General features: G+C 30.6%; 1 long non-coding RNA gene across 1 annotated transcript; it reads right to left on the bottom strand.

Moving 5' to 3' along the window:
* Positions 1 to 377: 377 nt before the first annotated feature.
* On the bottom strand, positions 378 to 1,367 carry LOC139906530 (uncharacterized). The gene is made up of 2 exons (XR_011782121.1): positions 1,003 to 1,367; positions 378 to 947 (listed from the first exon to the last, which is right to left on the bottom strand). It is a non-coding gene; the product is annotated as an uncharacterized lncRNA (long non-coding RNA).
* Between the last annotated feature and the right edge of the window lie 20,394 nt (positions 1,368 to 21,761).

Here is a 21,761-nt window from a genome sequence, read left to right as displayed (position 1 = left end):
TAGAATCGTACAAAAACATTTCCAAAATAAGAGAATTTTTTTAAAACAATCTCAAAATTAAGAGCAGAATAAATAAAACTTATGTAAAACTGTTTTTTATGATTGAAAAAAAGTTATGTACAAAATTCTCCAACCTCTCTAATTCTTCCCTGTTTTATCACTCTGAGAAAAAAAATTTAATGAGAAAACAGAGAAAATTTTTTATATGGATTTCTTTTCTAAAAATAAAAGGTAATTCGATCAACATATGCAGCGCAGGAAAACCAACCCCTACCCCAACAAAAAAAAAAAAAACTGTGGAAGCCCCAGAACAGGGTTACATATTGGCTTAAAAAAATTAAATTCGGACTAAATTTTAAATAAATATGTAACGAAGCCATTTTTGATGACATTTAATATAATAGGTTCTGTGGCACACTACAGTATTTCAACTTTTAAAGCTGCCCATTAAATTAAAAGATCGTATTTCCCTGGTTAAAACCATTCCCGTGCTCTATAACGATTCTTTAAATCAATGTATCACTTTTAAGAGCAAGTATTATAAATTTAATATAAAAACAATCATGTCCATTCTTGAGTGTTTCTGTAGGAAACCAATTCAAAAGCATTGAACCCTGAATGAGGATTTGATCTTCATACATACTATAATACATGCAGGCTAGAGATTTTAAATCTGAAACAAGTTTAGACCTCAATATCTTGGCAACCCTGAGATTTATGAAAGTGTACTCATCAAAGTTAGCTAACAATGCTGTATTACAAAAAGTACAAAATCTTTGAGATGTCCTCCGAATACGAATGCTCTGCGACTATTAAATTATGCATCCGTGCCAGGTGCATGCCCAAAGAGATTGTTGAGCCTTGCCACCCATCAACTGTTTACGATGTTACCAAGGCTTTCAAGGAGTCTGATAGGTCTGGAACACCTGCAAGGAAGTCGTTTACGGCTAATAAATGATAATACATTAATGGAATACACTATTAAAATGCCTCCTAGCTCACAGGACCTGAACACCTTGGACTACTATGTATTTCTTGGAGAGAGTGTCCAATAAACCTGTACATATGACTGTCGACTACTTGCATGCTTCCATTTCCGAGGGAGTGACCAACATGGACACAAACGTTCTCATCAAGGCTCTGAAAGTGGTTGACTTGAGGGATTTACTTCACTATATAACCCTTTAATTACGAGCAAAATAGTTGTGAAGCAATATTGGGATGTAAATTGTAATATCCATTGTTTTTTTGGATTTAAAATCCCCATTCTGTATGTTGACCATCTTTTGAAATTTACATACCATATACAGCCTCGTAATCGTAGATTTTTAACAGAGGCCCATAGTAGAGGGAAAAGGGACAACTCACCCTTATCTTCACCTTGTATAAACACATATTTGAAATAAACATATTTACTCAAAAATACTCTCAAATTAACAGAAAGTGATAAAATAATAAATTGAAATCGAAAAGGTAAAGAAACAAAAAAAAACTTAATCTAATGCGATTAAATAAGTTGCAGATTTCTGTATGGTACGTCAAATACAACTAGAATTAGACATCCTACGTCCAATTTGTGTTTTTTTTTGTTTGAGTTTATTTTCCTACAATATAGCTTTGTAGATGAAAAACCATAGAATCGATTAAAGAAATTGCAAATATTTGAAATTTATCTGAATAACTGTAAAAAAAGAAATAAAAAATACAGTCAATCATCAGATTGCGAGGATTAAATTAGAGAGTTTAAAGGACTTTGAATGTCCTTTTTCAACTTGAATTGTTAAAATGATGAGCTATTTCAAAAAGACCAATGCATAGGCTGAAATTCTAGTGAGGCAGATGCCCTTTTCTAAAAATAATTTGGGATTAGATATTTATGTATACAACTTGAAAAAAGGATCAATAATTGAAGATGTTTAGTCTCTCTTACCCCAACTAAGAAATTGGATTTTTGTCCTTAGTCCCACAAATTAATTATGTATTAGGCAATGTCATGAGTTATTAGGTGTCGACTAACAATCAACTTTTGCTTTAATAATATTGAAGATAACCCCCAAACAAAATCCTGGGTTTTTACTCTGCGTTTATCATGAGCAAACTCACTCAATCCTTGGACGTTCTTTCCACAAGAATAAAAAAATATTAATATTAGATTGAAAAATAAATAGTATGATTTGATGAGAAAGGGAGTACTTTAGCTCGTTGATAAAGCACATTCAAAATCACATTCATTTTTTTAAATTTTGTGGTACTTACTTACTATCACATACTGTTACTGACTTCTTTTTTTTTCTTTAGTATGAGTTGAACTAAATCCCAGGGAGATTTAATTTATTTTATACTATTTTTTTTCCTGATATTTCAATTCAATTTAAAATTATATGATGATAAATAAATTTTGTTCTTAATTTCATAGCTATACTATTTTACTTTCAATTAATTAATTTGTTTGATGTCGTTTAAGTAAATTAATGGAGCGTTTTTTCGGGTTTTTTTTTGCAGATTAATATTTTCTTGATTAATTATATTTATTAATTTCTATGATATAGAGATAACAAGTAGCATTTTGTTCAAATTAATTTCCAGTCCTTTATTGTTTTATTAGTTTAAAAACATTAAACACTTTATATTTTTATTTCCATTGGAATCCTCGTTATTTTCGATATGTTCGATAAAAAAATTGTAAGGTTGGGTGACTATGACGTCACCGTTATGTGAAATGTTCTCAGTAACTAAATTCTAATCAAAATTATAGTCTACATGGTAAAAAAAGAAAACGAAGAGTGATAATCCTTGGCAGAGAACTACTTTTTTTTCTCCCGCCTACCCAAAAAGTGACTGATGTAGCAACAGGATTCAAACTGCATGCTACTGAGTTGTGTTTATATAATGATCATTAATGAATGTAGGTAATAAAAATATATTATTCTGCTAAGGAACACTCTTTTATTTAACTACATATGTGACATTTATAGTTGGGAACAAAATTATATATAATAATGTCATTTAAAATAGAGTTAAAATATTCAATATATGAGCTATATATAGTGTTTCGATCCTTCGTCCCAAATTATCCTTCAGTAAATAGTATGTTCACGGGCTAGAAAACCCATTCCACTAGCTAGTAAACATTTATAATTATATCAGTTTTCCTAGCAGATATCTCTAAAACCATGGGCGTATGATCCGAAATTTTTAAAGGATCTTCAAAATAAAAGACCGAAAATAGCAAATTAATTTTCCGAATATTAGGTATGTCTAAATCAAGGAGGGGTGGGGGAGCCACTTGCCTCCTCTCCCCATGATTACACCAAGAAAAACCCAGAGTTTCAAGCATTTTACAACACAACAATTATCAAACTTACACTGGTGTAAGGGTTTCAGTATACAGGTAATATATTGGGAACGGTATTTTATGTTCCTCTTCGTTATTAAAAGTTTGGGATGTCGATGATGTAACATATATTAGGTTGTATATCTTGAACAGTTTTTAGCGTGTATTTTTCTTGTAGGCAACCTGAACAGTTTTATTTATTTTTTAGAACTATTATCAATTATCAGTATTATTTGGATATCGAGGAGAGAACCTTCAAATAAAATGTGTAGCCATGTGTGTCTGTGCTCTTCAAAAACGGACAGTAACACTGAGAATGAGTTGCGGAGTTCTTATATATTAATAAAGCAAATATTGTCTTCTTGTCGATATTCAATAACTTTGAGCAATGCTATACTTCTGTCATTGCCATAATATGTTCTAAATTTGATTTTGACAACTGTTGCTACAGTTTTAATAAACTACATAGGACGGCAATTGTACATATTTAAAAACAAACACACAAAAAGCAAATATGAATATAAAATAATGCAGTCTCAAGTATTTTCGGCTATATCAGACAGAGGGGGGAGTCACATTGGTATTTAAAGCAATTTGGAGATTGTATATTTTGTCATTAAATAACTATAAATTAGGGTGGTTCGAAATATATTGTTGAAATTATTATATAAATTATCTCCATACAGGTATGTGTACAAAATATTAAATTTATTAGATTGAATAATTACATACCTTTATCATATAATTATTATGTGGCATGATGACATAAATACTAAACTATATGCCAAATAATTTTGTCTCAAAGTAATTTTGCTTTCATATTAGATAATTTCACTAATTTGAAGTTTGATATAACAGACGGAGTGACCTCCTTGACACAAAAATCTTCACTGTTTTTTGTTCCTATTTGTTGAGTTGTGAATAATTAACAACAATTATTAACTTATAATTTCATAGTTGAGAAGAAATAGCGAACCACCTACTAATTTTAGGTATTTAGTCTGTTTATTTTTAGAGAAAAGGTTGTGTTATACAATAGAGCTAACGACATGAACAGAAATGCATCAATTATGCGCGTTTTACGCAGTACAACTATACGTGTATTATAATTGTATTTCAATTTTTGTAGGTTATAGTGATTTTAAGGAGTGAGATATAAAATATTTTTGATAGATAAAAAGTTTACATATCCAAAGTAAACTGAAGCGGACATATTTGGTGCGTCACTATAAAAATAATCATAAACAAATATGAAGAGAAAAGAAAATCCCAATTTATTTTTTTAATTCATATATTCATACAGTTCAATATTTCATAAACATATTTGAGACCATTATAAGATTTTTATTCAAATTTGTGTGAAGATACCCAATACTTTTTTTAAAATAGTAAAAAAAACCTTTATATGATTTCAGGGACTAATATTGACCTTTCAAATCAAATTTATCAATTTCTTATTTTATTAGTGAACCGATCCGTTTTGGCTACTTTAAATACAATTTGCGGCGCCTATGAAAGGTTAATATGAATAATGTGTTGATATAAATTATCACAAATTTGTAGACAACTAAAAGTGTTAGCCACACTTCACACAAAAATTGTTATAGCGTACTTTGTTTTTGAAAAATCTCATACTTAATATTATTTTTCACTAAAATATGATTTGTTTGCTAATTTCATCAAACTTTCTATCAACTGAAGATCTCATCCTAGATCCACATAATTTTGAAGACCAATTTATTCAACATTTGACAACTTTTTCGCACTACTCATCATCAAAAATAAAATAAAATATTTTTTATTCAACCGGCCACCCTAAAATATATTCATATAACCAACGCTACTACGTGCATTTGGAATTTGTCATCTCTTGTTCCATAGGCCATTAAATAATCTTTTATTCCCTTTGTTTCTGTTTTTGAATAAATGATTTGATTATTATATGTTGTGCCACAACCAACCATTCCCTAATGGTTGTTTTTTTTTACTTTTTCATATATGGTAAACGGCAAATAACTACAATATAAAAAACTGCAAATCAAGTCATTCAAGATCTTTGGATTTGTTATTAAAGACGTATGTTTTTAAGCTTTTCAACTCCTTGTTAATATGTAAGCCAGAGGTAGGGAACACCGGGAATAATTGCAACACGGGACAGTTGCAACAGTTCCATATTCACGAACATTAAGAAAGGTACATCCATAAAAAAGTTCAACACAAATTCTTATAAATAAAGCATTGTTTGTTTGTGTGTGTATGAATGTATCAAATAATAGTCACGTGATATATATCAGGGAGCACTGTATATATCATTAACATATTAGAGAAATAACTATGTTTGTATTAATGGAATATTGCAAGCGTGTGTATATACAGCATGGAGCGTGTGTAGAGTGTGCACTGAAAATAGTGCTCTCTAATGTATATTATATACATATTTTGTATCTAAGAAATGTCAATGTAGTTGTATTAAAGAAATATTGAAGGCAGGTTTGTGTAGCATCGAATATGTATCAATGTATCTGCTGTTTTTTTATGGCTCTCTTAAGTAAATCATTCATAATTCATTCGGATTTTCAGAAGAAGTTTAAATATAAACGCACTGGTTTGTTTGTTTTTGTTAGTGAGCGCTCTTGAGATAGAAGTACTCATCAGTTATCCCGTCATATAATTTTGTTTTTTTCAAATCCTTATTATTATTCTTTCATAATTGAAGAAAGAACAAGGTCATATGAATTAATATAAGTTTTGATTAGTTACGTGTAAGAGTAATAATGACAATTTCTTGGGCTGATTACTTCTATATTATTTTATTAAAAAAGTTCCTTTACACGGTGCACAATTACTACGGGCAATACTACTGTGTATTACTGGTAGTATTATTGTGACAGAAACTGTTTTTTTTAGATTAATTGATTTTTGTCAATTTATCTTTCAAATTTGGGATAAATACGGATTTTGAGGGGTTAAAAAACAATTTACAGCAACTCTAAAGGGCTAATAAGAATGATTTGTCCATGAAAATGGATGATAATTAATATTAGAATATAAATAGTAGATCCCGACATTAGAGTTGTCGAGTCTTTGGAGATATTATGTCAATTTGCTACTAAACAAATCGTTTTTCAGAGAGTAAAATTGCGTGAATCTCACGTCAAATGTGTGAGACTTGACAACCCTTTATGTTGGGAACTGCAAGTTCAAAGATTATTCATATTTAATGGGGGTTTTCTCACATAACTCTGACTCCCTTGGAGATTCGGTTTAAGTGTGCCACACGAAATGCATTAAGAGAGCTACATAATATATTAACAAGGCTCTAAAGTCTTAACTTTTATTTGCGTAAGATTTGTTCATTCAAAAAAGATTCAATCATATTTGAATATCATTATACCTTTTTGAAATGCTTTAATGTTATTGATCAATCTTTTGATTTTATTTCTGTATACATGGTTTTTGATGGCATAATATGTCTCCGTATCTTAAATTATATTTATACACAAGTAAATTTTTTTAAAGTATCTTAAGGCCAAACCAAGATCTGTTGAAGGTTTTATTGGTCATTCTCGATCTTAACGGCTTACAATATCAATAATAAACGTTATTTCAAACCATTAGCTGTTCACTTCTCATACCGAGAAGTCCTTCAAAAAACATGAACACTTCCAATTTAAAAAAAATCATGAAGGTTTCTCGTCTTAGCAATCAAAACAGGGCTGACATGATAGTCGGACTCGACAATTCCATTGTTTTATCGACATTTTCGACAAATGGCCTAACAGAGCGTGGGATATCTTTGATATCAAAATGACTGGAATGTAATGCACGAAGCCAAAATTATGCAGGATTGGCTGTTACAGCATCAGGAATATAAACATTATTCACATTTTTAGCGGCCTGGATTGCGTTTTTGCCTTGCTTCGAGGAGAAACTGTAAAATATGCCGTATTTTATTTGTGTGTGTTCATCTTTGACGATCACTCAAATAAACTTCAGTCAAAGAATCACAAAGCTGTCCAAGAATGTTTTTTTTTTTTTTTTTTGAAAATAATGGTTTTCTTTTTTTCTACATACATTAATTATTTCTTCATTTTCACGAATAGGAACATTTTAAGAGTTTAATAAAAAAACAACAACAACTAACTAACAGATATATGAGCCACTCTAATAAATATGCATAGATATTCTTTTTGGACAACATTCCACGTGTATTTTTAAAGGAAATAGATTATTTTTTCCCCCTCAAAAATCGTCATACCCTCCAAAAACAGAAGAAATATTTAAAAAAGGGTTAATCAAAGTGAAAAAATAAGGCAATGTTTAAAATTTTTGTCAACATACCTAAGTATATTGGTACATAATAATATTCTTGTCAATCAACTTTGCCACTGATACAAAAATTATGCATATAGGTACATACATTTACCAACAGTAATATCTCGGATAGCGAATACAGCGTACGACCATTGTAGAACGTTATTTCTTACTTAGCTGTCTAGCAAGAAGTGTTTAGCGTCAGTTAAATAAATGGCATCAATCAACAAGGTATTTATTCCAAAATCGTGGAAAATGCAGAGTGTTCTTGTTGTGATCCGCGGCGGACGAGATAATATTATTTTCTTTTATGGTTCACACCATAAAAGAAAATATAAAAATCAAAACAGTGGAGAATTAACCCATTTATGACGTTTCCACACAACCTACTAGAGGGAGCTGTTCTAAGTTATTGTTAAGGAGCTTCCTATTTTAAATCTTTAATTCCTAAAATGTTCAGACATCCTTTTATTATCTACATCACTTTACTTCTTTCTTTTTTTTTAGTTTTTTAAGAGGGGCATTTAGAGCACATGCCTTAGGGCCTGCACTTTAACATAAAAATAATTTCTGCATAAGGACATCAGTTGTTGTCAAACTTACAAAAAAAGGTAAAAAAATAAATTATGTTGTCAAAATATATAGTGAAATAAAATGTTAAAAACTATCAGTATTCAAATCTCATCCAAAAAAATTTAACAGTGTCAAATATTGTAAACATAAAAATGTTTTCAATAAGGTTTCCCCCATAGAAAAATCTATTTAGTCTTTACACCAGGGTCCAAATGTAGTCAAACTCCCATATTTTCTCTCTTTATTATAACATTGGGAACTATATATACTGTATATTTCTTAAAAGTCTTTCAGTGCCTTCCTCTCCTTTTGCACCTTTTGCAAAAAAATGCACCCAAACCATCACAGATTTGGATGATTTTTGGCATACAAGTTCAAATTTATAAGTGGATTAAGTTTTTTAAATTTCAGCACACAATTCTAAGTTGTTTCTAAGATATAGATACTCGTTTAAGATCACAACTTTGACCGTGGTCTCATTACGGGACTCTACTTTTGGATTTTATAACGTTTTTTGATCCAAAAATCTCTTTAAAATTTAAAAATGTCGGAGCAGTAAAATTAAAGGTGTGTGCAAATTGTTGGAGAGTAATAAAATTCTCGGAGAATAAGATATTCACTACTGCAAGTTTTGGGGCCTCTCTTTGATGTTATAACTAAAGTTTCAGGTTATTTTAAACTTAAAACCACTTTTACAGAAGGGATATTTGTTCGTAATCTAAAGGGTTTGATGTACATATTAATATAAAGCATACATAAAATTCTGAAGAAGGTTCATTAAACTCCTCAGATGTTTTTTTTCCTCCTCAAATTATAAGAATGAATATTATAAATTTATGGGCACAAGGATATGACTTGATTCGTAATGCTTTTGTGAGGATCAATATAATTATACCTAGTTATACTTTAAAAATTCATTAATTCAAAATGCATTTCTGTACAATAATAAAAATACTGCATATTTTGTAGTATTTTATGTCAGCATACATTTATAAGTATTAAGCAGTGTCATGCACTTTCTAGTAGGATAAAACAGCTACGTAGTATATTTGTGGATAATTTTCCCCTTTATTAAGTTATTGAATATTTAAGTAACAGAAAATGTATTCATACCATATGGGAAAAAAAGATGAATTAAGCCTCTTAATGGGTTTTTTTTAAAGCACTTACTCTAGATACCTATACTTGTTATTACTGAATAAATATTTATTATTATTATTTATTTTATGCGATTAAGCAAAAAAAAAAAAATATATCGAGAGACATAATTGTATTAGTTTAGTAATGTGCAAATATGCTAAGAATATATTTAGAATTAAGCACCTGAGAATAATATATTTTGACTACTGAATAGATTTTCTTGTCAATAGAGATAATGATATTCAACTTTTTCTTCCATTCACTAACTCACTCACTGAGTAGTATGTACCCATAAGAGCCCAAATTGTACCCAATAGCTAAATATAACATATGTAGAAGAGAAGGGGGGGGGGAGGGCACTATTCAAATTTGCAGAATACATTATAATTCTTGCAAAATAACTTTGTATATACATACTGGGGTGTGCAAATTTTTTGAAACTCAATTGAACGAATCAAACAATGAGGGATTATGTTAGATACTTTTGATACCCAACGCAGTTTTAATTACGGCTTCTACCCAGCGGCAGACATTGTAGAAGGTGCAATGGTGTAGGCCACTTACAGGCAGCCCAATATTCATCGACAGAACATCTTAATGCTTCAACATTTGTTTTTCGGAGTCTTTGGTCGTCGGATTCTACTTCCTACCATATACAATAATCCAGGAGATTAACATCTGCTGATTAGGGATGCCAAGAGTTCACCAAAACAACTGAAATTAAACAGATGGTCCACATATAGGACTCGTAGACAGATACCGCCAGCCTCTTTGATGCACAAGACACTGTGAACTTTGAGACACTGACGTCCATCCCTATATCCGTCTTGGAGAAATCCAGCTTCTCTTTAGAAGGTTTAATAACAGCTTCAGTAGACAATTTTCTTATACAACAATTTCCTGGGGGTCTTCTTCTATATCCTCACCGGTATCCAGGTCCTCCTTGACACAGTGGACGGTTGAATTTGACCTAAACTTTGACGCAATACCTACTTTTGGGGACATTCCGCCATTGCTGTTCTTGCAAAATGATAATAATATATCATGTTCTGAATTTAATTTTAATAGGACCCCGTACCAATGTATAGGTATTATTTTTGGGGTTCTCTCTGGAAATCCTATATTGGTCATGACTGGTCTACAATTAACATTCTGTCTTGATCCAACCCATTCAATTTTTAAGAAAATAAATTTAAGGGAAGAGATAACTTTTTTTAATTGATGCTGTTGGGAGAATCCGTTTGGATAGGTCTCATATGAAATTTGAATCAGGAAATTGTTGGTGACGTTAATCATAAGATCATAATATGAATATTTTTTGAGGAACTGTTGAGGGAGTAATTAAGATGTAAATGTCGTATGTAACAGAATGGTACTCTCCAAATTCAACACCATCTATTTACTTTTTGACAACCGTTGATTTGGTTCAATTTGGATTTGTTCTGATAAAGCGAGTCACAATTTACTACTATTAAATGAAGAACTGTATAGAATTTTCACAGAATTGCCCAAGTACAAAGTGATTTTGAAATCAATGAGCGTAGGTTGCGTCTCCGTTACTCCAAAAGAAATAAATAAAATTTAAGTATATGGACTTCAAAGAAGATTCCTATGTCAAATGGAGTATTTGTTAAACTATAATGTTTACTTATACTCAATCAATGCAACTCCATCTGACCAATTAAAGGAACATAAAATAACCTGATTTTCGGCTTATTTTTATTTTTCTTATCAGAATGTACAGGGTGTACCATAAATACCGAATAAAAATAATTTGAAATGAAACTTAAATAACTCATGGACATTAAAAGTCTCACTGTAAAAAAAATCGTGATTATTGAATTATTTGCAGAAAAATTTGCAATTGTTGGTAATTTTTAAGGTACATGAGAAGAGAAAGTCAGCAGTGGAAGTTGGCACGCCTTTTAAAATTGTTTTAGTGATATGTAAGTTTTTTTATTGAGGCTCTATTTAACCTCACAAAATGATCGGATTTTGGATAATAAAAGGTATGATTCACCCTGTAGAATCTATTGGATGTCAATGATGGTACAGATGGGATAAGCCGTTATGGTGAGGTGTACATAATCATTGTCACTGAAGGAGGGAAAATTAACACCATTGAGTAAGTGGGTACCAAAAAGTTTCTACTCTTTTTATTAATATGCCCCTCTCCATTCTGAAATGGCTTCAATACGTGGACGAACAGAAACAGATTTGACCATGATGAAGCCCAGTGACAAGTTGTTGCAGTCCTCCGTGATCACGTCCTTCAGGACATCCATATTCGGGTGAGAAGTCTTGTTTGTCTTACCCTCCAAGACACTCCAAATTGCAAAGTCCGTCACGTCAGGTGAGGACGAAGTTCAGAAATCTTCCGGCTAGAAGGCAGCTATATTCTCCGTTCTGAAGTACTGCACCTTCTTGGACGTGTGCCGGAGTACCGTCTTGGGTAAACACATAGTTATCCTTGGGGAATGTGTTCTTTAATCATGGTAAGATATGGTGCCTTAAGAACATGTAGTATACTTCCGTCTTTACTTTCTCGTGGGCTTTGAAGATGTAGAGAGGCATCTTGCTGCTGTCGAATGCCACGACGCCAAGGACCATGACCTGAGCTGGAGATTGATTTGTGCACACTTTCTACCATTTTGCAAGTAGCTTGCACATTTTTGATTGGAAAAAAAAATCTAAAATTGTCGGACAATGAAAACTGAGGTTAAATGTCCTCAAAGAGGACTATAATTTTTGAGCCCTCACCCTGTAGTACCGGTGTACGTCTACATAACAGCTAATCAGTCAATGGTTATAATTTCAATATTAATTAAGTATTCAATGGGATATGTCTTTTTGACAGATGACTTTCAATACTTGCTATCAAATACCATGATGAATATTAATAGCTTGAATATACATATGTATATATCTACCGATGTAATACCTAAGGTATATATATAGAGTCAATCATATTGCATGAATGTAAATAAAATATACATGCTTGTAAATATATATACATATTCAATTTTTTTTGGCAACAACATAGATTATAATATTACTATGTACTATTGATGGAGTGTGGAGATTGAACAAACAACAATTTCACGGTAGCTTCACATACTTTTGTTTTTTTTCTTACACATAATTACATATATATGTATGTAAAGGCTTTTATCAAGTCTCAAGCCTTTTGCATAGACATTGCATATATCCATTCCTTTTCTGCAAAAATGAACAAATTTCCAATTATATTGCATTTATTAACTCAATGGACATAGGTGTAGACGAAGATTGTATGGAGTGCATGAAAAATAACTCTGAACTCGAATACAATATGGAATTTTTTTTTTTACAATTACCCTCATCTCAACTATAAATGTTGTTTAAAGAATTTTTAGAATTGTATATTTTAAGAACGAGCAAGTATCGAACCTACACACATACAGATCAAGAAATTAATCTATCCATTTAGCTACGTCGTTCCATCTTTATTGAGTATATTTTTATGAGGCTCTAGGATTTTTGATATTTCCTATTTTGAAGGGCCTAACCAACCAAGTTTTATAACAATGAAAGCCATATTTTTATTAATATCAACATCAAATATAAGAAATCAAAATTCGAGCAACCAATAAAATGACTTAAACCTTACTCTCTATCAATGACATCAAAACTATCTATCAAAACATGCTATTTTATCGTTATACAATCCTATTTCGATATTGTAGGCAATTAATTAACTATTGCAATGGAATGAATCACCAATTTTTCTATAACTATCCTACTTTTCTCGTCCCTAATTGATAATTATTATATTTATAAATTTGCACATTTCATAGGGATTTTTTAATACATATTACTTCGATTTAATTCAAATATCATTGTTTCTCATTGTTATTAATTAGTATTCAATATATATGTAGATTATTTTTATTCTTCAAGCCATTTCTTCATGTTTCATGAAGATGTATTAGCATTTTGTAATTTTGTGTCGTCTGTATATCCACTTTGAGCCCCAAAAAGTGCGTTTGTCATCGACAGTAATATGACCAAAAAATAATTTGACAAAATCATTTGATAAAACTAAACTAAAAGCAATTTTGCTCTTATGTCTTTATTGAAGCAATTTATAAAATTCAATAAATTGCTGTATTTGCTTATTTTTTTAAATTTTTTTCCATAATTTGGAATTTGCAAAAACAATTAAACGCAAATAACTCTGTAGATAAAAATGCTATAGAGCTAGAATTAGTATTATTGGATCTGGTGTTTGATATTTACAAAATTGGCAATTCCTATTTTTTTTTGGATTTATTATCTACGTTTATAACAGAAGATAAATAGGTTGATACATTTTGCATTTTCTGTCTGAATTCACTCTCCCCCTACGACTTATCAATGAAAATGTATTCAAAGAGGGTACAAGAATTAAAAAAATCCACGTGTATTCGTTTCGTTTTATTTAATGATGGAGCACCCTGCATATCCAGGGTGCATCTGTGATTAAGCATAATATTTTATAATGAGCATAGGTGCCACAAAAGAGAGAAGTCGTTATAAATCGTATCATAATACTAATAATTCTATCATAATCTATGCTGTTTGTGTCACGTTCATTTTGGGGAAAAAACCATTTGTTCAAAAATCTTTTATTTTCCTTCCACGTCGAAGACATTCTTTTTAAATACATGTGTACTTTACAAGAAACTCTCTCGTTTTCATTCCATCCCTACATACACACAAAAGAGTACATGCACTATTACTGACGATTAATAAATTAATCATAACTTTATAAGAATAAAAATGAATATGGAAAGGTAAGTAGGTCCTTTTCAATCAGAAAACATTAAAATTCTTGAATCCATTCATGAAGGAAAAAGAAAATAAAATATGAAAAATGATTTTTTTATATTTTTTCGTTAGCCGATAACTTTATTTTTTATTGATTTTTTCCCCCATTCGTTTGTTGATCTCTATGTACACCCAATTTCTAATATAAATGTACATATATGAAGACACATACATATTTGGTTTGTTCCCTTTTTGAAGATTGAAGTGAATTTGTCCAGACAACGCAATTTGTAGACAAAATCCATTATATAGTCAATGAGGGTACAGGGAATCCATAAGGGCGATTATTCGAGAAGTTGAAGGTCAGAGTTGCTGATTGCATTCACAAACACCAAGTCGTTACTACTCATAGAAGATGAGGGCGGACCAGATCTTGACAAAAAGGGGATTGAAAAGTGCTTAAAGCACTCCCCAAATCTCCTCGCCCCCTTCAAGCACCTACTTAATTAAATATGCCTTGGTTTTTCTCGGACGAGAAAATCTTTTTCCAGGAGCAGAATGTCACCAATCAGAACAACAGATAGTTGGTCTTCTATACCACGAAAGTACTCGTCGTCATGCAAACGAAGTTTCTTCCTAAATCATGGTGCTTGGGGTGTTTAACTCCAAAGGCCTCATCATACCTCCTCATGTGTTTTCCCAAAGCCTCAGGATCGACATGGTTGCCAATTGGAGGCCTTTCAAGTTACGGCAAGACACGACTCCCTGCCACACCTTAAAGAAAAGTATCAAATGGGCTCAAGAAAATTTTTACAACTTCATCTTGCCGGACTTTTGGCTTCTAAATATGCAGGATCTTAATCTGATGGATATAATTCTTAATTTTTGTAATGAATTTAATTATGTTGCATGCAAAATAAACGATTACTTGTATAAAATATAAATGTTGGTCCTTAATGTTTTTTTTTGTAATTAGAGCTGTAATTCTCGATACTAGTATTTGAATTCAGCTATTTTTATGATTTTGAACTTGATTCAGACTCAAAATGGCATTGAATTGAACTTAGATAAGGTGTAAGTACCCAAACAATTGAGAAAGCTTTTTTTCTATTTTTTAAATTTCTTTCGGATTTACAAAGGGACTTTTCTTCACTTTTGGGATTTTCCTATTTTAATATGCCCTTTGATTTGGGATTTGAGAGGCGGATTACCTCTACAGGATTTAAATCATCAAGGACTTTGGAAGAATGATCGATATTTTCTAATTTACAAATTAAAAATTTAAATAATACACATTGAAGAATCACTCGGTTGTTAGTCAAAAATGAAAATCGGGACAGGTTGGTTGAAGACAAAAAAAAATCCCAAGCATTACTGGTAATAATAATGAAAATTAGAATTAATGGGTGTGACTAAAGCCAAGGTGTGAAACGAAGACTACATCATCAATATTTTTCTATATATGTAGTATAAACAATAACTTTTTTTGACCGCTATGGGTGTTGAGTACACTCAGTGATGCATAAAACATGTCCTGCCGGTATGTAAATATAAAAGAACCCAAAAATGAACATGGTAAACATTTTGAAGAATGTTTGGAGATGTAATGCCGTTTTATTGGATCATCTGCAAACAGCCGTGAGATGAAGAAAATTAACACAAATCCCACTTCGTATATTACAAGGAAATATAGGCTAGAATTACTCCAATGATGATCTTCAATTCTACTCTGAATCCAACAAGGACTGAACCTGTAACTGCAGATTTACTAGTCTATTACTTGATACTTAGTTGTAACTTTACTAGAATGAGGTAATAATGTTAGTATAAAATAAAAAACCTCGATTATATTGCCAATTAGAAAAGGCTGCTCCCATTATCTAGGACATATATTATGTATACACCTTCTAGTAAACTTGAATATTATTCAATAATTAACAACATAGCCTCTTTGAATTCACGCTTTTAACTGAATTTAGTTTGGGGAATTCTGCGAATGGAAGAAAAATTTGGATTTGGTATGAGAGAAAATGATAAATAAATGTCCTTTCAGGTACTATAAGAAGCTACATCCTTCGCGGAGAAAAAATATATCAGTAAGACAAGGAACCTACTTAAGCTAACAGTCACGTATTACCATTTATTTTGTATAGATTTTAGTTTAAAATATATTATTTCTTATTAAAATATATCAAGATAAATACTTAAATTTAAGAGTATTTATTATTTATAAAGGGAACCCATGTTTTTTCCGTGGTCCTGAACAAAGATAATTTTACGGGAAATGAGAAATTTTGAATATTTCCAAATCATATCATGAATATTGTATATTATCTACATAACAATCAATCTAAAGAGTAATAAATCAATCAAAACTTCGCTACAACAACAACAAAGACACATTTCCGAGTAGTGCAAAAAATTACGCATATTTTTTCATTGTTTTTGAATGATGGATGATTTTTGTTTGTGACAATAATATTCAATCACTTTTTACCATGGGATTTTTTATAAATATTTTTGCATGATTTTTCTACAGAGTCTCGAAGTACAAATAAAGAGTTTGGGGAAAATATTTGCGAAAATATATAGAGTTTGTACGTTATAAAGGTCACATGTTGTTAGTTTGGCAAATAAAGGACAATCAACAAATATCAACTCTTTTTTATTTCCATCCATCAAATTTTTACATCATTTTACTTTGTGTTATTTTTTATTTTTTCTTGCTGACGTTGATATAAATCAATGCTTGTGTAGTAGTTCTTTGAATTAATCTTAAAGGACTAATACTTGTATAATCAATAGTAATAATACATAAGTTTGGTATATGACCAGAAATATTACATAAGTTTGGTATATGACCAGAAATATTACATAATATCAGAGTTTTCGTTCAATAGTATTTTTATTATCAAGAAAATTGCACTCAAATTGAATTTTATTCTGATACAGCCCTTTATAGAAGGTCGTGAAATATATAGAATTATATCTAACTTTCAATTTTAGTAAGTATAGTAACATCTAAATTTTTTTTTTTTAGTTTGTTTTAGGTGCTTTGTGCTAATATCATTTTTGACTGTGCAAATCATTTGAATTGTAGTATAAAATGTATCTGAAATAAATCTTTTAAATATTGCATTCAAATTTTCATAGAATTAGTTACTACACAAAGTAAGCTTTTATTATGAAATAATTAAATTTAAGATTTCCTGACAAATTTTTCTTGTACATAGTTGTAAAATCTCGACAAATCTTTGTTAATATAGGATCCTAATATTTGGAAGAAAAATAACATTGTCTTTCTAGATACCAAACTTTCCATCGCCTGGTAATAACCGGACTATGAAGGGTGAAATTTCTCAAAATCCAATATTTTTAACACTGAGAATTTAAAAGAATCTTGAGAGAAAATTCTCTCCAAACACAATTTATATAGAAAAAGACAAATTTCAAACATTTGTAACTCAGGTAAATTATCAATCTACCGTTCTTGATTTAAAAAATATATAAATAAAGTCAAGAATACAGCTTTTTTATAATATACTTCTTTATTCATCTATGTCGTCTGTAAAAGAAGATCATTCAAATACAATATGTCGAAAATTGCACATATTAAAATGTTTTTACTAGTGGGGATACATTCATATCATATCTATATCATATTTACGATATTTAATCATGTGGTACGTAGGTAAAAAGATTGAAGACCACTGCAATAATATATGAAGATACCATTATTTGAACCTTCCGAGAGTGAACTGGGAAAAAGACTATTTATTCCTTTGAATCTACATTTTATTGGCAATACTTTTTAGTATACATTGTAAACAGTCAATATGATTATATACAATCATTTATTTATCTTAATAATGCATTGCTAACGTTTATTCGTACACTGAACAATTTTAATTAGAGGTTTAGTGAATTTAATTAACTGTTTTGCTTAAAAGTCGTTCATTTGTGTTTCTCTTGGATCTATTGTTACAATGTGAGGACGGACTGAAGCATACATCGGTAGCGACTGTATTATAATATTATAGATTTTATTTAATATAATATATGCAACCTCATCAAAACTGATGAGTACTTATTTGATTTCCAAAGTTTCAATAAATGAATGAATATTTCTTGTTTTCATTATAAAAATAACTAAATATATATATTTTGTTGGAACACTAGATTCAAAATGTTAATATTATTTTAAAATGAGCATATATTCAGTATTTTTATAACTTTAATTCATATTTCATTGGAAGTTCATGTAATGAACTACGTTTTATTTTTGGGATTTATTTTTTACCCGGTTCACCAACTACGTCCTAAGAATAATGTTCTCTAAAAGAGGGTTGACCATCACTCAATCCAGGATATTGATTTAAAAAAATGCATATCCTAGTTTGTCTCGTTTTTTTTATGCATAAATGGTCATTCCTTCAAAATTACTTATCGTCTTCTTAGGAATTTTTTTGACTTGAACAAAATAGTTTTTATATGTTTACTTTTTAGTAGTGCTGTACCAGTCCTTATTTATTCAGTCCAGTCCAGTGGTAAAACCGGTCATATCAGTCCTTAGAACTGATAAAAAAAAAAAAAAAGATGAGTTACGTATTCAAGGATTGAATTATGTTCCTTTTTGGGACGTTTATATAGGACGGAATTGGACTGGACCGAGACTCAAATGCACGGGACTGGAGTTTTCAAACATAAATAAGCATAGACAAAAGACTAGTTATAGTGTAACTCCTTGTAGGAATATTATTGAGGATTGACATCAAAGTAATTCCAGGTTATATGTCCTTGCTTTATAAGGAGTGGGATTTATGTTTAAATCATTCCTCTTACGGCTGCTTAAAGGTGTGAAGGGGGTTTGTTCTAAAATACTACAAACGCTTTTATTGAAAGTATTACGCTTGTCCGGTTCATCCGTGAAACATCATGCGTTCAGTATGGAGATTTCATATTTGACAATTTTACTACTTAGAAGGGAAGAACTCGTCGAAAGTGACCAAAAAATTTGCAATGTGTACGGAGACAATACTTTTTTGGATCGGATCACATCACATACCAGTGGTTAGAGATTTTTTTTTTCTTCTCCGTTTTGCCCTCTACTGTGAACAACTCGCCCGTTTGAAGCTGGCGATCGAATAGAAGCAGCCATCAATATTGAATAGGAGACAACAAAACATCATGAAGACAATATTAGGCCGCATACATCTTTGATGATGCCGCAGATACTCCCGGAGCTCGAATGGTAAGTTATTATGCATCCATACTACAGTCTGGTGGATAAAATTACTACACCCTGTTCTTGTCTATGCTCAACGTGTTGGGAGTACATATTTGTCCTCTATAGAGGCGTGTAAAAATTGGATGTCTGAGTTTTTGCCAATAGGGACAAGGGCTTTAAAGAAAAGGGTATGATGAAGTTGAAGTCTTGTTGGCAACAAGTTATGTAACAGAACGGGGCATAATTGGCTTAAATCGGATGATTGTAACACTTCTTATAAAGCATTAGAATCAAGCAAAAATAAGACATTTCTTTTTTCCCAAACTACTATGAATCAATTTTGATTCTTGTTTTATTTTTGGAAAATATATTTTGGATCCTAATATTTTTTTTTGTAAATTAAGTTGTAAGTTAAAGTAAAAACAATTTGATAAAAAAATAAAGAAACATTAAAAATGTTCCATTTATTTTTTTACATCTTATATGCATACAGCCAAATATTTCATAGACATATTCCGGCAAAAAATAGGACTTATATTAAAATTTCTGTGATGTGTTAATGTACCCAAGTTCTTTAAAAATGTTTGAAAATCTATATTTGATTTATGGAACTTCACTGTGGGACGATATAATCATTCAAGAAAGCAATCAAATATCAATATTTTCATTGTGACGTTGAATTTTAATAATTTAAATGCCATTTTTGTTGCCTTCAAAAGATTAATTGAATAATTTGTGGATAGAATGAACATCCAATGAATGATCCAAATGAATCCAGACACAATTTAGAGAAAAATTATTATTACAATTAAGAGTTTTGAAAGAACTTTATTAGTTTGTAGAACTGAATTGTACGAGACCAAGACGTAATTGCATGGGACTGCAATCCTAAAAAAACCAACACAATAGTCAAACAAGTGCACAGGCGTCCATAGGATTATATTAAGAGGGAGATTGGGTCTATGGATTTTTATAGTAAAAAAAATCCAAATTAAATATTTGGAAAATACATTCAATTTTTTTTTTTTTTGGCAAAATGATTGGAAAAGTCCAAAGCCTATCACAAATAATTAGTTTTTTGAGAAAAAAAAGTAAGAAAAAATCTTTTTTATAGCCTTTCCAGCCCAACCACCCCTGTAGACGCCCTTGTTGTGTATTTGATGACGTCCTATTTCTACCTTTTGTAATAATGTTGTTAATCATTTTCACATTTTCATCAATATTTAATTTATGATGCCGTTTTGTGGATGGCGAGAGATCCCCCCCAAAAAAAAAAAAAATAAGAAAGAAAATGTTTACGACAAAATAAGAAAAAAAAATCATTTATTTATTCAAGGAGAAAGATGTTGCTGACAGCTCATACATAGGTAGATACATATGTACATATTTATACTGCTATAGGTAAATTCTATGAATTCCCCTCCTGATTCAACTTTTTTTTTTTTTTTTGGTCCGTTCAAAATATTTGTTTTTTTCTACAATTCCGCTTATTTTTGTAATATCTGATTCTCCCATCTTCTTCATCAATTATGTAGGTAAGTAAATATCATGGGTATAAAATTGGATGTACACAGAAAACAGAAAAAGACATAATACTAAAACACATGTGCTGAAAAGTCCGGGCCTTAAGAAAGAAAACACGTGTTTTTTCGTTCAAAATTGGCTTCTTTTTTTAAAATTATTATTAGTTTTTTGTTTTTTTTGCTTTATGGAGCGGAGTAGCCCCATACTACTTTACAAGCAATTGCTTGGCATGAACGGTCAAAAATCAAAAAGCAGTTTCAAATTAAAACATATTAATTTTTTTCTTATATTCTTTTGGAAATAACAAAAATAGCGAACCAATCAGCGCAATGACTCACAAACTAATGAACAGATTGCCATGAATTTTTGATTACTGTCTATTGACGGTTGGTACACGCTGAAAATGAGGTGTTTAAAAGCCTGGAAATAGTCAGGCCATGTGTTAACATGGATACAATATTGAATGTTCAAAGAAAAGAAAAATAGCCTTAATACAGAATTTGTTACATGCTGAATTTGTAGGTATAAAAAAGATGGGATCTGTCTTTGGGGGATTAAAAACTTTTATCAATTTGTGCTGACATTATTATTTTTAAATAGCCTTTTTTTTAAAGAGACAAATTTATTTTTTAAATGACTCTTTTTTTAGAGAAAAAACCATTTCTTTGACTTTTAGAAAAGACAATAGAAAATACGTATTGTTCTTATAAGCCGAAACATTTCAAGTGTGCAATTTGGAGACTAACATCCCTTTTTTTCAAATTTAAATAAACAAAAACCTCCAGTGACTACAGGCCCTGGGTATCAGGTATAAATTCAATGCAGTAAATATAAATAAAACGTCTGAGTTTTGAAAAAGAG

Source organism: Lepeophtheirus salmonis, chromosome 10, assembly GCF_016086655.4.
Source record: "Lepeophtheirus salmonis chromosome 10, UVic_Lsal_1.4, whole genome shotgun sequence".
Lineage (NCBI taxonomy): Eukaryota > Metazoa > Arthropoda > Copepoda > Siphonostomatoida > Caligidae > Lepeophtheirus > Lepeophtheirus salmonis.
Note: the sequence above shows the minus strand (reverse complement) of the source record. Positions and strands in the feature narration are given on the sequence as shown.